At 43.1% G+C, this 8,168-nt stretch overlaps 1 long non-coding RNA gene across 1 annotated transcript; it reads right to left on the bottom strand.

The window, feature by feature from the left end:
• Positions 1-1,725: 1,725 nt before the first annotated feature.
• LOC137478354 (uncharacterized) lies at positions 1,726-6,847 on the bottom strand. The gene is made up of 3 exons (XR_011001523.1): positions 3,875-6,847; positions 2,314-2,471; positions 1,726-1,804 (listed from the first exon to the last, which is right to left on the bottom strand). It is a non-coding gene; the product is annotated as an uncharacterized lncRNA (long non-coding RNA).
• Between the last annotated feature and the right edge of the window lie 1,321 nt (positions 6,848-8,168).

Genomic DNA, 8,168 nt, shown 5'->3' with positions numbered 1-8,168 from the left:
CTTTTGTCTTTATCCTTTAAAAATATTAGTGAAGCAAATCCATCACCAGAGGTGGCAGCTCAGGAGTCTGGCTCTGGCCTGCCCAAGCACAGCCCTGGAGGGACCACCTTGAGGCGTGTGGCAATAATTCACTCTCAATGCCCATTAAATCTTTAGCCTCTCCTTGGAGACTGCAACAAGGGTGCCAATTAATGTCAATTGTCACCGTGGTTTGTGTGGCTGGGACACCTGCCCACGAGGGGCTGAGCAGAGATCCCCAGCAGCCCTTGTCTGTGGTGCTCCAGAGTAGAAATTATTGCACAGGTGAGGAAGCAGCACTGACTCATCACAAATTTCATTCATTGCTGGCAGGAGGGGGACAGGAGCTGCAGTTCAGCCAGAGGGGAGGACTCTGCAGCACAGCTCAGCCCTTCTGTGATCTTCTCCTCTTTCCATGATGTCTCTCTTGTAGCAGGGCTGACATTCTCTATTTTCTCCTTTGCAAACTGACAAGAATCAATACTTCATTGAAAGCTGCTGCTTACACAGCTTTGCAGCCCAGCAGGTACAGACCAAGCTGCTGACATGACAGATGCAACTTATTTAAGTAATATTTGTTCTAGACCCATAAAAGTGGTCTAGAAATAGTGTAGGAGTTATCAGTTATTGCAATTTATTACTCTTCAAATGTTTCTTAGCTTATTAAAAAGAGAGCAGAGTGTTAATCGGAAAAAATCTCCTGTCAGCTTCCACTCTCCTCAGCTCCCCATTTTGTATCACCAGCCACAGCCTGTGGAGACTGGGAATAACTGCCCACAGCTTGGGTTTCCAAAATCTACGTTTTGGCAGCGGGCAGTTAATTTTGAGAGTGAATATGGTGAATTATAATAACTGAATTATGACTGAAGGTACTTGGGCTTTCCCCAGCCAGGCTTGTGCAACCTGTCCTGCCTGCAGACCACACTTAGGTCTCCCTCATGTCTCATATGTTTATATATTTCCTCTTTCTTTTTCCCCAGATGTAAACACTCACCTGATTTTCTCTGGAATAATATTTGGCCTCATTCCCTGATTTTCAGAGGAGCCTCTGTTAAAATTAATTGGTCCCCTGGGACTACCATTTGCCCATATCACCAATAACCTGTTGTACACAGAAGCAGATTCTGCTCACCCAGGGGAATAATTAGGGAGAGAATTCAGTGTGGAAAACTTTGTGGACCTTTTTTTCACTCTCTTCCTCACTGACATGGGCTTTACCAAGAAATTTGCTCGTAATCCTGACATGCTAATAAACTTTTTGTTGTCAGCCAGTTCAGTGAGCTCTTATATTGTGCCACAGGATGAGATGGACAATTTTCTTCCTTTCTTCTGACATGTCCAGCTATTAGTCAGTTATATTCTGTTTTTAAACTGGCCCAATCACCTCAAAATCTGAATCATCCATCTAACAGTAAGCCATGAAAACTGCAGAATGCAATTAATTCTATGATATAATTAGTGTATTTTCCTGGATTTCTGAGTCATGTCTTTCCAACATTCTGCAGTGAGAATTATAGAGGTGTTTCAGGCTTAGGTGTTCATGGGAATGAGATTCCTTTTGTGAGAAGCTCCTGAAAACATAAAAGGCTGTTCAGAACTAAATTAAATTATATTGAGATATTATGCTGCATTTGAGAACTGATGCTGGATTGCACACATACAGGCACACTGTTGTACACACTGGAATAAGAAAGAATAAAAAAAAACTTCTGAACATTAAAATCATATTGTAAGTACAGCAGGGCAATGTCTTTATCTTCTTGCAAATTTAGATACCATTAAACCCCTGAAGAACATAGAATAGGTATTAAATATCTGATCTTTTAATTACATCTCACATCCCTCCAGATCTTTCCCATGCATAGTGCAAAACTAAGGCCTGAGCCCATCCACTGTGCAGGTGCATCCCTCCTTGGACAAACAACAGAATTTTCCTCCCATCAGAGAACTGTGGGCAACATGGAGAAGTTTTCATCTGAGCTTCTATTTTCTAACCTTTTGATGGCTGACCCACAGAAAATGGAAACGGACACCCACATTTACCCAGTGGGGATCTGTTGGCACCCCGGTGGATCCCAGGGAGAGGGGAGGCAGGGCTGAGTGTTTGTGTTTGTTCTGCACTGCCTGTGGGCTGGGCTGAGCGCTGAACGCTGCGCATTTACTGATGCGTAACCAGAGTTTTTCTCATTTTGCCAATGGCCCTGGACCCTGGCTGGGGGGGTGTAATTTGCATAATCACTACCCAGGTACAGGCAGTGTGTGCATGCCCTGCTCTGGCAATCAGCCCCTGCTCACCCAATCAGGGATTTGCATAATCCCCTTGCAGCTCCTTCCCAGCAGCTTCATTCTGGATATGCAAAGCCCTCCATTCTCCTTGGTTGCTGCAATCCCCCTGTGCCTCTGCTGCTTCATTTTTCATGTGTTTTCCAGCAATAAAGACATTTCTTTTGCCCCTGATGTCCCATGAAAAGAAGAGAGAGAACACACAGAAATCTTGGCACAGATTGGTCTTTCCAGTAACTTCGCTTTCCATTTCTTTTTGATCTTATCTCTAAATTTCTAGGGTGAGGCTGAGGGAGAGGATTCTGCTTATCTAACCTACTTCAGCAAGACTCCACCTGGAGTTCTGTGCCCAGTTCTGGGGTCCTCAGCACAGGAAAGACATGGACCTGTTGGAGCAGGTCAAGAGGAGAACCACAGAGATGGTCAGAGGAATTGAACACTTCTCCTGGGAGGAAAGGCTGAGAGAGTTGGGGTTGTTCATCTGCAGCAGGGAAGGCCACCGAGAGACCTTAGAGCACCTTCCAGGACCTACAGAGGACAAGCTTTTCAGCAGGGGTTATTGGAAAAGGACAAGGAGTGACGGTTTTGAAATAAGAGAGGGTCAATTTAAATTAGATATAAGGAAGAAGTGTTTTACCATGAGGGTGACAAAACACTGGAGCATCTTGTCCAGAAAGGTGGCAGATGTCTCTTCCCTAGGAACATCCAAAGCCAGGCTTGATGGGGCTCTGAGCAACCTGATCTAGTTGAAGATGTCCCAGTTCTTTGCAGGGGGTTGGACTAGGTGACCTTTAGAGACCCCTTCCAACCCTGCCATTCTAATATTCTGTGCTTCTGTGATCTTCCCTGTCCCATCATCCTGCACAGGGCAAGGCTCCCAGGCCATCTGTCCTGGTCATGTTTCCACCAGGAGAACCATGTCCCAGTTCCCGCTTGACCTTTGCAAGATGGCAGGTACACCCAGGCCAGGTCCTTTGGGAATGAAAAAGGGAAAGGAGGGGAAGAATGGGGAACACCAAGCAATTTATGAATGGAGAGATCACCTCCAGTGATACACATCCCAAATACCTTGCTGTACTTAGTCTGTAAAATTTCCTCTGCTCTTCCTGGCCTTTCTGGTCTTAGACTGAAGATTCTAATTTGTTTTCAAGGCAATGCAATATATAAAAGCAGCTAAAATGAGCTCCATAATACCAGTGTCCCTCGTGTATCCCATTTAATATCATTGTCTGTTACATAGCTGTGAAAGTTAGAGATAAATTCCTTGACTTCACCAAATGAAGTGCCAGTGAGAGTAGAAGCAAACTGCACAAAAGCAGCAGTGAGTGTGACTGATTTTCCTTCCAAACTAATTTAAATGAAGATATATAACTTAATTTGCTTTCCATGTGTGGTACAACTACACAAGAAAATCACATTTAATGAGTGCATGAGGCATCATCAAACTCAGAAATAAGGTTGATTACAAACATCAACATCATCCTAAAGTTGAGCTCACGGCTTCAATCTGGAAAAAAAACATTTAAAACCTCAAGGTAATGATTTTCTTTGTAAAAAAGTAAATGGCATTAACTTCAACTGCTAATGGAGTAAAAGGTGCTCCCAGCCTGGCTCCTGAGGTCATAGACTATTTGTGATATACAACACCTTTTCCAAGACCTATCAAGGAAATAACCTTAGGAATGATGTATGGCAGAGCCTAATGGTCTAAGAAGAGTCTTTTGCTGACCACCAAATAGTCGTGCACTCAGATTCCCCACATTTTATGATGTCACAGAACATAGCAATCCATAAATCTTTGGTAAATGCCTACTTATCTCTAAAGCACCTACACACATTGTTGACAACGTTTTTTGTAGAACTGTAAATTCTTACTAGTTACAGGTATTTTAATGTTTCTACAGCTCAGATATTTACTGTTCTGCCTTAGGAAGAAATATGCTCAAGGCAAAATTTTTACTTTATTGCTGTCTGTAATAGGCAGATATTTTTCTTGCAAGGGATTTCCTGCAATAAATACCATTGTCATTCTTATGACTGAAGTTGTTGGCTTGAAACACCTTGTCCTGAAATACTGCCTTTCCAAGCCATTATTATATAATTACTGCAGCTTTTGACCTAGTTACACAAAACAGGATGCAGTCCTTTTCTCTTCAGTATTCCTGAGGAAAGGACAAAGGGGACATATTTATTTTTCAGGTGAAAAATTGTTAACTTAGAATTACCAGGAGACAGGTACAAACCCCCCTTTGAGTTGTGTCTGGGGCTGAGTGTACTTTATAGCCCCAGCAAACACCTGTGTTTGCAATGGAGAACAATTGCAAAAAAACACAGCAGGCATGGTCCAACTGCCATTAAACCAGTCAGACCACAAGGGGACAAAGGAATTGCTGTAAGGGGTACAGGGGTGTCACAGACTGATGGGAGTTTTTTACTGTGAGCCTGTGAGCTCTGGTGCACTGAGAGGATGGGCTCTACAAGGCCCCTGTCTCCCATTCCCAGGGTTATGCGGTGCTGAAGGGGCAGGACTGTCCCCCGAAGCTGATCTTTCATGTCAGATTTGTGGGGACACAAGCAAACCAGAGGAAAGGAAAGGTTCAGTGGAGATAGTCTAGCCAAAAATAGTAGCCACATTCAGCCACTTTTGGGTATACCCTCAGCAGTACAGTTCATGCCTGGGTGCTGAGGAGAAACAATTTGCTCCCATTCACAGTTATCCACACCCAAGTGCTTGAAAAGCCTTCTGCATAGAGGACTATGGTTAGCATCACCACAAGAGGCCTGAAGTAATCTTCCCCTGTCAAATAGAAGCCTGAAGGTGAAAAACTATTTTAATATGTCCTTGGGAAAATTTTAAAAATTGCTGTGAAACCAGATGAATGTGGGAGATGAACCTCATTGTTTGACCATTCTGAACAGTTGCTCTTTTTATTCATTGCATATTTGTCCCAATACTAGTCAGACAATTCTAATACAATAATTAAGAATATGGTATTTCTACAATGCAAAACACAAAAATGCTTTATTATTATCCCAGACTTTATTGCAGTCATATAGCTTAATTTGTTTTCAAAAAAAAATTCTTTTTTCCATCTGAATTATGCTCTTCCTTTACATGCAATGAAATGTTGGCTTCCTTGTTTGAGTGCTGCTGCTTCTTGTTTGCAAGTACCAGAACCCATGCTCCTTAAACTGCAGTTGTTATTAATAAAGGTCTCAATGACTGACAAATCCCTACTTCATGCCTCTTTATTTTACCCATGGGAGCTAGTTAAGCTGTATTGTTTGATTTGTATACATTGATGTTCTGATAGCACTGGCCACTTCTGTTTCAGTTGGAGTGGAAATACATTCCTTGTTGGCTCCTTATTAAACATTTCTTGGGCAGCTTTTGTGTCCACTCACAATCCCTTATTTTCAAACTACTTAAACACTGCTCTATTTTTTTTTTTTTTTGGTCATTTTCTAATCTCCTGTGTCTTCTGAGTGTAGGAAGAAAAATAACTCACTTATTTATGTCTGGTTCTCCCTTAACTTGCCCGGTTCTTCCAAAGAAGAGTCTCTGTATAATTACCGTGCTGTTAAACCATCGCTCCAGAATTCCTTAGAAATTTACTTCTTATCTCCCTTGGAAGTAAATCACAGTTTAATCACCTGCCAAAGCTGGTATTAAGTGTCCAATTAAAAACCAAGCCTTTTGCAGCTTATCACCTTATGCTGTAAGGAACAGGTGTGTTTTTAGGTGAGTCCTGGGCTGATTTCTATTGAATTATCTGGTAGGACTCCCACTGGCTTCAGGGCGTGTGGAATGAGGGAGATGGTGGAGGGTTTCTTTGGAATAAGGACCTGATGGATGTCTTCCGAGCCTAGATAACTCCCCCAAGGCTCATTGAAGCCTGCAGGTCCAAAATTCCCAACGATCTAACCCTATTACATTCCTCAGCCATACAGCTGTGGATTTGTAAATTAGGCAGAACTGGAAAGAAGCAACATTAGGAAAAGCTGCTGGAATAGCTGGAGAATGACTGAGGGGCACATCCTAAATGGATGTCTCAGCCACTGGCCCAGGATTCCTACCTTTGTTTTGAGATGGGTGAACACTTGTCACCGTGCACCCAGAGATGATAAATTTGGCAGAAAGTTTGTCCTGGTTGCGCCTGTGCCATGGTTGTCACATTATTCATGACTATGAAGTGTCAGCAGTTTTGTGCATATTTCACCAGACACTGTCCCAATAAAATGTTCAGCCCATGCTGTTGGGCATTTAGGTGGGTTTATGCTGGAAAGCTGCTGATGTCTCCCATCATTCACAGTCATATCTGCCTTGCCCTTACCTGCCCATGTTTAGAATCTGATCCCTACCTGCTACATCAGAGCTACTCCAGTTCTTTTTCTGGGAGACTCTGCATCTGGGGAGATAACCAGCTGGATTTGATCTTTATGAACCTGCAAGGATTCCATCACCATGCACAGAGAAAGATTATTTAATTTATACTTGTTCTGGCCTATTTGTGTGCCAGTGACATTCACATACAAAGCTCTGTCCCATACATGGGAAGTGCAGCAAGCCCTGAAAGCCCTTCCTGACCACAAACACCAGAGCAGCTTCAGCATCACATCCCAGTTGTTCTTATCAATGCTCACAACCCAGACAGTCTCCAGAGACTCTCTTCTTTTCCTGCACATTGTATTTCCCTGGTGCTGAATAATCCACTGCACACTCCCTTCTTCCCACATATCTCCATTTTCTAATCTCTTATGTGATCGTTACACATGATATATGATAAAAGGTAACTTTTCCATAGCCAGAAATGGTGTCATTCCATAAACAGGACATTTTGTCATGAGATAGCACAAAAGATGTTCATACTCACTTAGTAAATGCCCTAAGGGGATGCCAAGGCACAGGAGATTGTGCCTGAATGGAAACTTCAATTCTTCTGATTCACTCTGCTATTACCATGTGCTAAACCCTTTCCAGTGGCTGTTGTTGCAAATGGATATGTCTGGGTCAGACCTGGAAGACCCTGCCTAAGGAAAACTCTGCTGAACTGAAGCCCTGGGTGAGAAGTAGAGTCAGAACCTCAAAGTCTGTTCAAATAAATCAGGGCTGATTATCAGTGATTGGTGAAATTGCAGTTTTTACACAATGATATGTACACATTTGGCTGTTTGAGTTTTTTGTAGTTACATTCATTTTCAGTCATCTTGTTAAATGCAAAACAGATGCCACCAACAAGTATTAGAGCTCACAAAGATGGATTTACACATTTCTTTTACTGCGTGTTTTTATCAATAATGCACATGAAAAAGGTCTTGGAAGTTTTATTGCATTAGTTTAGCCACCATAAATCAGTACAGAATACAAAGCTCACTAAAATTACCACCTTAGGGCCAACATAGCAAAGCTGAAGTGTTATGTTCTAACCCTTAGAACAGAGTGGGGGATGACCCTCTTCGCTAACATTGGTGAAGTGATCATGAGTGCACTTTGTGACTGTTTCATTCTGCTCATCCAGAAGGAAAGCAAAGGCAGGCCTGGGGAAAGCAGCTCTCAGGGGATGCTGTGTTTTCAGCCAGGGCCAGGACAGGGTGCTGTGGCACTGCACACTGCTGGGTGTTTGCTCAGCCTCAGTGCAACTCCTGCTTTTGCCTGACAGCAGTTTCCTGGAGGAAAGTGATCCTCTGGAGGAATCTTCACTCAAAAGGGATTTGAACTTCTGGGGCCAGCCAGGAGGAAGGACACAACCCATGGGTGACCCTGTGCCACTGCTCCTCCCCACCACAGTGCATCTCCAGGAAGGGTGGGAGCAGCTGCAGCCCTGCCTGCAAAAGCAGGACCCAGTTCATGCAATAAAAGCTGCTGC

Source organism: Anomalospiza imberbis, chromosome 8 (assembly GCF_031753505.1).
Source record: "Anomalospiza imberbis isolate Cuckoo-Finch-1a 21T00152 chromosome 8, ASM3175350v1, whole genome shotgun sequence".
NCBI classification, from domain to species: Eukaryota; Metazoa; Chordata; class Aves; order Passeriformes; family Viduidae; genus Anomalospiza; species Anomalospiza imberbis.
This window is presented reverse-complemented; position numbering and strand designations above follow the sequence as displayed.